We start from the raw sequence: 12,000 nt of genomic DNA, 5'->3' as shown, positions 1-12,000 counted from the left end.
CAGGTCACGACATGTTTACAGGAACGTTTTGGAGTTGTATTTGAAGTGTATTTCGTGACTGTAGGGAACTTCAGGGTACAAGTCTGACCCACTTCCAGTGATGAAGCTAAGCTAAGCTAACGGAGCGGGCGTTCCCTAAGCCTAACGCACGCACAGAGACAACAAAGGTATGTATCTTCTGGTCCAACTCCAGGGAAGATGGCAAATAAGCTAATTTCCCAAAATGTTGGAGTTTTCCTTTAACACTTCCGGCGCCAACAGCAGAGGGCGCTGTGACCCTTTAGTGCCAGTGCTTTATGAAGGATATGACTTATTTGCGAGTGCTTAGAATATATCTTAAATTATGGCTATGGGTCTAATACACCCATCGCTTATCAATGAGTTGCTTGCAGTCAACATGTACGAAACGGATTGTTTTTTCATCGGTACATTTCCGTTTTATACCGTTTTGAATACGAGTATAGTTTGTGATTTCTAGTAATTCCAGAGAAAGACGCGATAATAGCCCTTTAGTGGAATACTCAAAACACGTTGTCATTTTTCGGCTGATTTATGAATAGTTTTCAAATAAACGCTAGATTATCGATAGTATGTGTGTCCTCATGCACGATACAGAAGTGGGCTGAAAAATCGCTTATCCGTGCCTTGGTCGGAGCCAACGGCACGCGCACACACACAGACACGTTGTGATCGCTGTGAAAGAAACATCCGATTAACCCAAGATTGGTAACAGAGTCCTTACCTCACATCTGATGTCCTGCAAAAAGTTTAATCCAATTCCTGATCGCCATTCCAAATATTGATTGTGTTTATTGATCCAACGTTGTATATCCAAAACACATAATCCACGCTGCTCAGAGTGTCCCCAGTCCATCTGCTATAACGATACTGCATGCCCGAGAAGGAAAACCTGGACCGGACTTTTTTTTTTAATGCACAACCCCAGCCAGAGGGATTCCAATGATGTGCAATACCATCCGGGAGACAATAGGCGACGGTATTTGCACTTTGCAAGCTCAGACCCATTCCCAATGATAACGTCAGGCTAGATGGATGAAAAATGAATGGATATAGCGAATCAAAGAAATATCGATTAAAACACGAGATTTCTCGGGTCTTGGCGCCCAGAGCATGGCGAGTTAACCCGGACTATCTCGGGTTTGGCCTCCAAAGGGTTAATGCCAGTGTGGTAGCAATACTTTTGTTTAGTTTGTGCTTCTTTTTGTGGCACGTTTAATTTTTTCGCCATGTTATTCATATTTCCCTCACGGAGCCTGGTCTGATGCAGTGGGACTCGGCACAACTCTGCACTGCAACGCTTCAATACTGCCCCCTGGTGGATGATCGGCGAGTTGCCAAACCGGAAATGGCCGAGTCGACCTCGGTGCGTCTCCGAAATGCGTCCGGCACTCGCATATTGTTGCGGGACTCTAGCCACACACCGTGGATATGGATCGCTGCCATAACTCAATAATCGACATGATTTGGGCGTGTATTATTATTATACAAACCGGAAATGGATCGACTCGATCGCCGTCAGATAAGTGGGATCTTTTTGCTCCAGTATCATCGCCCAACGGTAAGAGGACGCTGACGTTACTTTCAGCCCGTTTGTTTATTATTATCCATGCAAACTGCTCTCATCAATATATCACCCATACTAAATAAAGCATTTAACGACGATCACGGAATTATAAACGACCCCCCCCCCCTCCGTGCATGATCAGTCATAACGTTTAGGATCATGTACAGTTGAAATTTTTAATATAGCGTGGATCGGCAACAAACGGCATTTGATAATATATATATGCGTTTATGCCTATATCTCACGTTCTAGGAATTACTGCAGAAAACGATAAAAACATTTATATTCTAGACGGTATTTTCGTATGAATGAAAAAGTTAAACGTTCCTACATCCTGAACGATAGATAATCGATGTTGAATGGGCCATAGTAATGTCAATTTAGCAATACAATTTAAAAAGTTATAGCCCTGCAAAGAAGGTGAACATCTCCATAGACTTTCAGTGCTGGCAGAGAATGGTATAAGATGCTCAAAGTGCGTGTCAGGGAATGTGTTAAGGCAACATGACAATAACTAGTTGACTTAAAGAACATGTGTCCAAATATGTTTATTAATGTGAACAAGTTCAAGTTTCAAGTTTGTCATAATAAAATACAGAATACTTTGATGAAATGCTTGTTTCTGTAAATATAATACATATTAAAAATATATAATAATAAATAAATTATTATTGGGATTATTATTATTATTATAATAATAAATTAAATAAATATTTAAATATATATGTTCCGCTACGAGGGCAATTTCATGTATGCACAACGAGATATAATAATGATAATCTAGCGTTGATTTCAGGATGATTAGATAATCAGCCGAAAAATTACAACGTGATGACTGGATTACACTAAAATGCCTTTTTCTCGTCTTTTTCCTGGAATTACTCAAAAGCACCCAAACCATACTCTATTCAAAACGGTATAAAACGGAAATGTACGGATGAAAAAGCAATCTGTTTTGGGCATGTTGACTGGAAGCAAATCACTGACAGTCGACAGCGTTATTAGACCCATAAATATAATATAAGATATATTTTAAGCACTCGCAAATGTCGCAGTCTGAAACTATATCTATATCTAAAACAGCAGCACGGTGGTGTAGGGCCTAAAAAAAAGAATGGTTTGGTTCCGGTTGCCGACCGACCCTGCCGATTTAGGTGCGACCCAATTTATTTTATGTTAAAATAATAAAAAAAAAAAAATTACAATAAAGTTTCATAATTTTTTTTGTCAAACCTTTAGTATTATGGATATTAAACATGCTAGCAGAGTACATGCATCCATGTTGTTGTGAACATTTTAATTAAATAAAGAAATTCCCCATCCATAGTCACCGTGGGAAAAAATGTAATAAAATAAATTCCCTACCTACCCATGGCCTTAACTGACAACCAACAGGAACCAAACAATATTTTCTTTTATGCCTAGTGGTTAACACTGTCGCCTCACATCAAGAAGGTCCAGGGTTCGATTCACACTTGGGGACCAGGTTTCCATGATGCCAGGTACCCAGGTGGGGTATCTCCCAGGCCTTTCTGTGTGGAGTTTGCATGTTCTCCCCGTGCTCGCAAGGGTTTCCCCCCCGATAAGATAAACCCAATGGAAAAACATGCACAACAACAGATCGCTAACACTGGCGTCCTTGACGAAGACGGACAGGAGCACTTGGATTGGTCCCCGGGGCGCTGCTCACGTTGACGCCCTATCTATGGGTTAGGCGCAGAGACTCAATCGCATCGGTGACTGAGAAAAAGACGATGCATATGTGTGTGTGTGTGTGTGTATCCCGGTGTGTGTGTGCCGCTCCAATTGCATGTCCAGTTCGTTGCATACCGGATAAAGACCCCCTAAGGAGGCCCTGCATTATTATTATTATTATTATTATTATTATTATTATACTAAATCCATTGAATAAAGACCTGGCGATGAAGGGGGATCAGTGCCCCTTTTTTATTTCCCCATTCTAAACACTCGTGCGGACCTGCCTGTGTCTCCCTGGCACCGCTGCCTACGTTAAAATTGCAATGACGATCGAATCCCGACAGGTGGCAGTATCGCCTACCTTTTGAACTGGGTCTCTAGGTGTCTCTCTCTCTCTGTGCCCTGGCTGCAGGAATCCCCTCCCCCTCAAAGTGAATCAGAACCTATCGTTTCCCGTATTATAGCCATGCCCAATACACACGAGTAATTGCGATGGAACTACTGGGATTATCAATTTTGGAGTACCTTCTGACTAAGGTAAGGTCTATTTTACGGAACCTAAAACATGCTTTTGTATTGATCACTGCGTCGTATTTTACCGAACCTAAAACATGCTTTTGGTAAAGATCGTAGCTTCGTAAAACGACCCCCACGCCTTGATGATTTTGTGAAGAAACATGTTACATCTATATATGGTAATGGTATATACCTTTGATTTGGAAATAATATAGGTTTCAGGCGAGCAACCCGAACGATTTGTGCATATGCATATAACACGTCATATCTCGCGATCTAGAAAAAAATACTGGATTATTTTGAAAAGGGGCGATGCGTGGAATAGCACACAAACGAAAGTATGTAGAAATTAACTGGTTTGTCAGTGTTGGACTATAAATAGTGCCTGTCAAATTAGCCATACTATTGCAGGGTTCGAAATTAACGGGGCATGGGCAAAATGCCCTCGAAAATTTACCAAATGCCCTCGAAAATCAGTTAAAGGGGGCAAGAAAAGCCCCTGATAGTTTACTAATTATATATATGCTCTACAGTGCGAGCATTTCCCTCGTATTTGCCCCTAATAATATGTGTGTGCGAACCCGAAAAATCATTTACAAAAAGATTACAAAACAGCTCCGCTGTTAATAGTTCAGAAACTACAAGTCCCACATTACACAAGGCGCATAAACGTCCAATCACAGTAGAATTTCCTGCGGTGACGCGGCTGGTTTCATGAGAGTGAAAGGAAATGAGGACACAGAAAGTCACGGTACCGGCATAGGCAAGTTATACATTCAATATCAGACAACGCAAAAAATTCAGTCAGCCATGAAGCCCATTCATTTTTATTTTGAGCAAAAGAGAGACGAGGAGAAAGAGGAATCCGGCGAGGCAGCCAATGTTACTGAGTAGGGGTGGACGGTATGGTCTAAAATTTATATCACGGTATAATTTGAAGCATAGACGGTAACGGTATATATCACGGTATCATCGTTTTTGATAAATTTTTTTTTTTTATTTTATATAATTTTTTTTTTTTTTTTATAAAATATATATATTATATAATTAGACTTGTACTTGTATTATCTGCGAGACATCGCCACCACGCAACAAGCTCCACTGTCTGTGTGTACTCTAGTAGCCTCCAGCTACGGCCAGGATTCCCCGGAGCTGCACCTGGACCTATACTCGAGTAGCCTTGAGCAGAGCTACGGCCAGGATTCTCCGGCGCTGCACCTGGACCCTATTATAACGTTAGCAAGCCCTCAGCTCGAATACGCATCGAATCAGTGTTATAAGACATTGATATCAGGAGCTATCCGGCTAAGCCGGATATATAACGTTAATACAACGCCTCAGTGAATTATTTAGTTCAATGGGACATTTCGTTTTGAACGGTGAACTAACTTGCGTTAACGTGAGCTAACGTCTAACAGGTAGCACACACACGTCTCTCTCTACTAGACTTTGTGGAGCGTTTGTTGATGTCAGGAGCTATCGGTAGCTGGCCGACTAGATACCGTTCGGTTAGACAATGCCTCATCATGTATTAAACTAAAAGTGAATAGTTGACTGGGTCATTTTGTAACGGTAGCTAAGCTAACGTTAGCTCAGGGAGACGCCGCCGACAGCTGAGCTCCCGTGTCCCGTCCCACTAGACTACTAGATCCGTGTTTACATGCGTGCGGTAGGGGCTGGCACGCCCACTGCGCGAACCCTCCTAAATAACTTTTTCCAGTTCGCACATATCTATTATCTATGACTAATTCTATCTATTTTTAGGGGCAAATGCGAGTGAAATAGTCGCGTTGTGGTTACATGACGTCATTGGTATTTTAGAGCTGCACTACCGGTTTAGACGGTATAGTCAAAATCCATACCGTAGAGCAAATTCATACCGTTTATACCGTATACCGTTTATACCGTCCACCCCTATTACTGAGGCAGATAACGTTAGCGAAGTTAGCACACGCACGTGGTGTGTGCGCACAGATGTGTGTCCTGTTCCTGTTTGCACACGCACATACACACTAGGGCTGTCCCTGACTAAGGATTTGGATAGTCGACTATTATTAGCCAAAATTTGCAGTTAGTCGACAATTTTTTTTTTTATCATTCCATTTGGGCTGTGGGGGGTGCTTAACACATTGGGGACGAAGCACGGATATATTCGGCTTTCGAATCCATGCGTTGTGGACAGAATCACGGCGATATCCGTGGGAAGTTGTTATTGCTTTTATTCTATTTTAATAACCTGTTCAAGGTCGCCGAGCTGCACTGCAGATCTTCCCTACTCTTATGAATTCGACAATGTGCAATACCGGCCAGATCCTCTAAGGGGCGCTATCGCGCTACTGCAATGTGCCCTGTGGGCGAACGGATCAGTCTCTTTGTTTTCTTTCAATGGTGTTTTCAGTAGCACGATTCTGGATCTGCAGCCTGTAGCTTGGATTACGTTTCGAATCGCAGATTTCACCATGCAATAAGGGGATTTATCATCAGCCAATGGACACATCGATCTACCAGGTGGCGATCGATAACTGGGAAATGCTCAGGGGGATCCCACCGGCTCATGGTAAGATCTTTTTCACATAAATTACACGCTGATCAGGCCTTGCTTTGTTAGCCAACCAGCCGATCAGCGAATGTGGCTACTGAGGCTAACGCAGTTATTGGTAATCAATAATCAGAAACGACGTCCCCCGCCCCCCCCTTCATGCATTCATGGTGGACCATGAATACAGACAATATGCATTTTGCGTTTTAGCTCCAGCTTCTGTAGTGCCGAAACGCTGTTTGATTTAATGTTATTAGCTTAGCGCCCTGTATCTCGCCTTCCAGGAAATATACTAGAACAATCCCATTATAACGCTTATATTCACGATGCTATAAAATGAGAACGTATTGATGAATTTTTTTTTTCTTTAAGCCATTTTGAAGGGACGGTTTATGGTCTCAATTGACAATGAGAATGGATATATAGCAATACTATAAAGTATAGATTTAGCTCTACAAACAGCCTCACATACAATGCAAGTCTGTTTTGAAATGTTGGCCGTTTAGCGTGAGATTAGACGGCCCCCAATGGCCCCGAATGTGTTAACCCATTCTCCGCCGATGCCGTGTTAACACGTCATTCTCCGCCATGCGTAATCTGCCAATGACACCGTAAGGCGTCTTTGAGATCAATATTTCATATTTTCGTCATGGTATTCACATTTCACCCACGGAGTCTTGGGTGATGCTGTCTGGGCCATCACAACTCTGCAACGCTTCACTACTGCCACCTGGTGGCCGATCGGCGAGTTGCCAAAACCGGAAGTGCCCAAACCGGAAGTGCCCGTCGCCTATTTTCGTCCGGCCACTCGTAAACTGCATTTGAACATCTAATATATGCATTTAGGCCTATATCTCACGTTCTATGAAATACTGCAGAAAACGATAAAAACATATTTATACTCTAGACGGTATTTTAGTATGAATGTGTGAATGAAAAAGTAAAACATTCCTACATCCTGAACAATAGATAATTGATGTTGAATGGGCCATAGTAATGTCAATTTAGCAATACAATTTAAAAAGTTATAGCCCTGCAAAGAAGGTGAACATCTCCATAGACAAATAGCGCTGGTGGAGGATGGTTTAGGATGGATATAAGCCCGGCAGAGAATGGGTTAATGTGCATATAAACACACTTCATGTGGCAACTTCTGTAAGGTTTTACTAACATGTACAGCAGCGTTTCCGTTAGCCGGTAATTACCGGTATTTGACTGGCAAAATCTGTTGAAGTCCGACATATTTAATCTCTCCGGTCATAATGTCCGGTGAAAATAATTCCCTCTAAACACAATTAGATTATTTGAATTGTATTAAAATAGGCTAAAATTATATAGCCTATGCGATGAACGAAACAATCTCACCAAGCAGCCGGTCTAATAATGACATCCTGCTGTCAGCGCGAGCTGGCTGCTGATATATTTACGTGAAGCATGGCTTGGCAGGGTGCAGTACTCCAATTCAGCCATTGGCAATTCAGCTGTTGGGTGGGGGCGCTGCTGACACCACTGCTCTGCTCTGCCTGCTCCAAGTGCTCCATGCTTCACGTAAATATATCAGCAGCCAGCTCGCGCTGACACAGCGGTGCCAAATTTCTCAGTTCTTCGCTTGATATAATTAATACAAATGTCCAATATAACGGAATTAGTTAGCTCATAAAAATGTGATTATAACAGACTGCTGTTTATTAAGGTCGGGCAGACTGCCCACCGACACCTCAAGTCGGCAGCAGCAGCACGAAGTCTCGAGGGACTTATTTTATTTGGAATATATTAATGACTGATACGCAAAAGTAGCCTAGTTTTAAGTTAAAATATTATAAATGCCTTGATGATGTCATTCTTTATATAGGTCTATCAATTGTTTTTAAGCTCAATAAACTCTGACCGGAATTTATCCCATTTGTCCGGTAGATTGAAATCTACCGGACACTCAGACCTGCAAAAAAAAATTCTAACGGAAACCCTTGTTGTTGTTGTTTTGGCTCTGTACTCCTGAACATTGGATTTGAAATGGAACAATGACTATAAGGCTCAAGTGCAGACTTTCAGCTTTAATTTGAGGGTGTAAGTAATTTGGTACATTAGCATAAACGTAAATAAACTAGTTATATTTATTTGGTGATGTCTGGTGGTTGACTCATCATTTCAGAGTGTTTTTATATATTCATAGTATTCTCATGGTGTACCACCCAATATGGTACAATGCCACAGCTCATTGGACGCTTAAGTATCTTAACTGGTTCTGCGCCAAAAACAAGTATACTCGTTATTGGCCGCCAATCTAATAACGCCAACAACAAGTTTACTCGTTTTTATGATCGTTATTTCCTTTATTCGCTATTGGCAGCCAGCAAGGCTGTGGGAGCCTCTGATATTGCAACGCCTCAATACCGCCTCCTGGTGGATTTCAGGCGAGTTGCACTCCACTCTAAACCAGATGGGGCTCTCTGTGCATCGGGGAAAATGTTCCGGGCAGAGCCATCTTGTTATGTGGATCCAGACAAACACTCGAGTGCATTGGATCGCTTTCGAGACGCAAGAATCAATATGCTTTCGGCGTTTATTGCGTCGTACAAATGGAAAATGGATCTAGCAGATCAAAATCAAATAATTGGAATCTTTTTTCTCCAGACTCATTGGCCACAGGTAAGAGGAATCTAACGTTAATTATATATATATATATAATTGTCCATTTATTTCATTGCAATCCATCTGATCAACGTATGATGTCGTACTAAAGAAAGCCGTTACTGACAATCAAGGAATCATAAACGACCCCCCCCCCCCCCTTTCCTTCACGCATGATGGAGCATAATGTATACCGATCATATGCATTTAAATGTTTTAATATAGCGTGTATAGGAACGAAATGCCAATCGATTATGTATAATATGCGTCGGGCCTATAATTCGTGTTCTAGGAATTACTGCTCTACACTCTAAAAACACTTATATTCACGACGGTATTAACACAACAATGTATGAATGGAAAAATATAACGTTCCCACATCCGGAATGATAGATACCCGATGTTGAATGGGCCATAGTAATGTCGATATAGCTATAATATTTAAAAAGTTATAGCCCTGCAAAGAAGGTGAGCGACTCCATAGGCTTACAGCACTGGCAGAAAGTGGTATAAGATGGGCAAACTGCATGGCAGACAATGTGTTAATGATAATCACATGCTAGTTGATTATAATCACCTGTTTATCGACCAAGATGTATGCTATGGAATACTATTAATTAACCTTGTTTATTTCTTTTTTTGTGTCATTTACCTGTGGGTGCGGAGCGTGGCTGGGGCTCCTGGCCAGGCGTGAGGGCGCCCCCTGGCTGCGTGGAGGACAGCTGACCTCTGGTTCCCAGGGCGACAGGGGTGGGTCAAAGGTCACTGCTCAGAGGTCACTGCCTCAGGGGTGAGAAGTGAAGGGGCGGGGCTTGTCAGAGCGGGCGGCAGGCTGAGTGGGCCCCCTTGGCATTGCTGAGGACGTGCTGGCGAGTGCGTGTGTCAGTGTGTGTTTAGGGGAGGGACGTGGTTCCGATTCAGGACTCAGCCTGGACTTTATATGCTCTGGCACTGCAGAGAGAGAGCGAGAGAGCGAGCGAGCGAGAGAGAGAGAGAGAGAGAGAGAGAGAGAGAGAGAAAAGGAAGGTGGAAAGTTAGATTGGACATGCATTATAAATAACCCCAAAGTGGGTCACAACTAAGGTTGTAAAGGTACACGTATCAGACTATCCGTAACGAACCGTTTCAGTGTGTACCGTACCGTACCGAACGGCTGTGTACCGAACGAATACAACGGGTATGTTAACCACTAACGACAGCCCACCGGGGGCTGTTTTTTTTCTCAAAATCTAATATAATTATTATTATTATTTTATTTTTCTTTATAAGTAGATTATTAATTTCAATATAGAATATTCGTGACAGCCCTACAAGTACAATTAGTTACTGCACACTACATCATCCCTGAGTGGAACATGGAAAGCCAAACTTTCCCCACTGTACCGAAAACCCGTACCGAACCGTGACTTCAAAACCGAGGTATGTACCGAACAGTGGTTTTTGTGTACCGTTACACCCCTAGTCACAACAGTCATCGAACAGCTAGCGCTTTGAAATAAGACGGAGGGCCCCTATCAAAATCAATTATAAACAAAGCAAATTAGCAATACTGAGTCAAATGGGAATCAAAGTGTCAATTTGTCTCCGTCTCTCCCTCAGTTTGTCACTGAGGGTCACTGTGTCACTCAGACCAGTCTTAAAGAACGATCTGGCACACAGACGACACACACACACTGAATAAAGGTAATTCCATCCCACTATCAACCTGTTTCTAACAAAGACGAGACAAAGACAAGCAGTGGGAGTCACAAATGTGTAGGGAGAGAAAGTATGTCTACATTTCTCTTCTGATCCTTAATTTTCTTCAACCATCTCTCTCCTCTATACCATCCTTCCATCTCTATACCATCCTTCAATCTCTATCCCATCCTTGAACCTCTCTGCTCCTCACTCTACTCTTTATTCTTCTTCCTGCTCCTTTTGTCCATGGTATGATATTTATAATTGTGTATGAAGAAACTCTGATTGTATTGATTCCATGTGGCAAATAAAACTCTGAATCTGAATCTATACCATCCTTCCATCTACGTCTGACAGCACCATGTTCAGCACTGGGAGACAGCGATATGGCTGTCGTGATTTTGGCTACGAAACTTCAGTAGTAATTCTCTGAATAACTGAAGTGTCATTCTCAATGTGGTAAAAATGTGGTACTATGTGGTCGATTTTGGGTTGCCATGACTACATGCCATGGTGTTGTTGACTGAGAAGAAAAGTTTATTGCGTTAATTAGATTAATTATAATTACACAGCAAATTATCGCGTTATGAAAATTAACTCAAAATTAATAAAAATAAAATTAAAATTAAAATGTATTCTTTTATCTCATTAATTCCATAATAACGTAGAATAAACATTTACAGACTTTTTTTTTATGGACCATTTGCATGTTCTTGGTATCTGATTCTAGGGACATCTATGGATCTCAGGGAATGTATTCCCAGTGACAGAAATACTATTTCTGTTACTAGGCTTGAGTAAATTGTAATGATTTTTTTTTTATCTTTGACTGTGAATAACCAGACCAGACCTGACCAGACCTGAAAAATCTAAACAAATGAATAAATGGAAGATGATTAACACTTTGACTGCCGGAAAACGCTTAAAAGCGTCATTCCCGGCCATGCTCAAGTTGCCGGCGGACGCTGTAAGCGTCCTTATATCAATATTTCAAAAATCTGCGATCGGATTCATATTTCCCCTCCGCTGGCCTGAGATCCACCAGGAGGACCCACTGAGCTCTCTGGCGGTTCAGGAGCGCCATCTGGTGGCCGATCGGCGCAATCGCTTAACAGGAAGTGCTATGGCGGTTGTGCTGATCGGCCGTATTACTTCCGGGCACTCGCTATAGGTTCCGGGACTCGATCTCGACACACTACATAGCGATCGATTGCCAATAACTCGATAAACAACATGATTGACGTATATACCATTATACAAGCTGGAAATGGACCGGGTAAATCTACATCCCATAATGATAAAATTTCTACTCTACGATGATCGCCCAACGGCGCGCGGAGACTGGGGTGAG

General features: G+C 42.1%; 1 protein-coding gene across 4 annotated transcripts in view; it reads right to left on the bottom strand.

Moving 5' to 3' along the window:
• Positions 1 to 12,000, bottom strand: part of LOC311239794 (trinucleotide repeat-containing gene 6A protein-like) — a 169,394-nt gene that overhangs the window by 90,417 nt on the left and 66,977 nt on the right. For 2 of the 4 annotated variants that reach the window (XM_084328237.1, XM_084328238.1), the window contains one exon: positions 9,622 to 9,920. The exons of the other annotated variants lie outside the window; for them this stretch is intronic. The gene's annotated coding sequence lies outside the window, so the exon portion shown is untranslated. The remainder of the gene's footprint in view (positions 1 to 9,621; positions 9,921 to 12,000) is intronic. 4 annotated transcript variants of the gene reach the window in all.

The sequence above is a fragment of the Notolepis coatsorum genome (genome assembly GCF_963971535.1).
Source record: "Notolepis coatsorum genome assembly, chromosome: 14".
In the NCBI taxonomy this organism is placed as follows: domain Eukaryota; kingdom Metazoa; phylum Chordata; class Actinopteri; order Aulopiformes; family Paralepididae; genus Notolepis; species Notolepis coatsorum.
Note: the sequence above shows the minus strand (reverse complement) of the source record. Positions and strands in the feature narration are given on the sequence as shown.